Raw genomic sequence first — 1,387 nt, 5'->3', positions numbered from 1 at the left:
CAGATCATACAAATACACTTATAGGACCATTGTCTGCCAAACCTATACATGGTCTTGGGTACACTCCCTGCTGCACAGACATACCTAATAGTTCAGCCTGTCCACCCATCTATCCACCATATACCCATGTTTGCCTTCACTGACAACGCAGTACTATATGTGCAAAAGGGGTCATCTTTGTTGTCTATACTTCTCATGTACCTCTCTCTGTCTTCCTCTTCCTCAATGTCACCATGCTGATCACTAACATTTGGTATATTGCCCTTCTCTTCACCCAAATCAGTATTTAGCTCTACCTATCTAACAGTTCCCTACCCTACCCTCCCACCCCTGGTAACGAACAAAGAAAATTTCCTTCCATAGATAAACTTTTCCTTGACTTTTACAATAACGGACTAATACAATTATTTGTCCTTCTGTGATTAACTTATTTCACTCAGCATAATGTCCTCCAAGTTCATCCATGTTATGCGGTGTTTTGCAGATTCTACATTATTCTTTAGGGCTGCATAGTATTCCATTGTGTGTATGTACCATAGTTTGGTTATCCATTCCTCAGTTGATGGACACCTAGGCTGTTTCCATCTTTTGGCTATTGTAAATAGTGCTGTGATGAACATGGATGTGCATATGTCTGTTCTTGTCATGGCTCTCATTTCTTTAGGATATATCCCTAGTAACAGAATAGTATTTCTAATTCTAACTTTTTAAGAAATCACCATAGTGCTCTCCACAATGGTTGTACCATTTTACAGTCCCACCAGCAGTGTAGGAGAGTTCCAATCTCTTCACATCCTCTCCAGCATTTGGTATTTGTTATTTTTTGTCTTGTTGAACTTTGCTACTAGTGCTGGAGCAAGATGGTATCTCATTGTTGTTTTGATTTGCATCTCTCTAATGGCTAATGATCTTGAGTATTTCTTCATATGTTTGTTGGCCACCTTAATATACTCCTTGGTGAAGTGTCTATTCATGTCTTCTGCCCATTTTTTAATTGGATTGATTATTTGTCTTTTTGTTATTGAAGTGCTGGAGTTTTCTATAAATTCTAGAGATAAGTCCCTTGTCAGATATGTCATTACCAAACATTTTTTCCCAATTTGCAGGTTCTCTTTTGACTCTTTTAGAGAAGTCTTTGGAAGCACATCAAAATTTAATTTTTAGAAGGTCCCATTTATCTAGTTTCTCTTCTGCTGTTTGTGCATTTTGCATTATGCTTGATAGTCTATTTATGCCATGTATTACGGCCCCTAAATTTGTCCCTAGTTTTTCCCTGAGGAACTCTATTGTTTTAGGTTTCACATTTAAGTCTTTGATCCATCTGGAGTTAGTTTTTGTGTATGGTGTGAGGTACAGATCTTGTTTCATTTTTGTGAAAATGGATATC

The 1,387-nt window shown here is 37.5% G+C and overlaps 1 protein-coding gene across 1 annotated transcript in view; it reads right to left on the bottom strand.

The window, feature by feature from the left end:
- PHLPP2 (PH domain and leucine rich repeat protein phosphatase 2) overlaps positions 1–1,387 on the bottom strand; it is a 108,378-nt gene that overhangs the window by 78,484 nt on the left and 28,507 nt on the right. The gene's annotated exons all lie outside the window — the stretch shown is intronic.

The sequence above is a fragment of the Orycteropus afer genome, unplaced genomic scaffold, assembly GCF_000298275.1.
Source record: "Orycteropus afer afer isolate SDZICR_OR568_19922 unplaced genomic scaffold, OryAfe1.0 scaffold00067, whole genome shotgun sequence".
Lineage (NCBI taxonomy): Eukaryota > Metazoa > Chordata > Mammalia > Tubulidentata > Orycteropodidae > Orycteropus > Orycteropus afer.
This window is presented reverse-complemented; position numbering and strand designations above follow the sequence as displayed.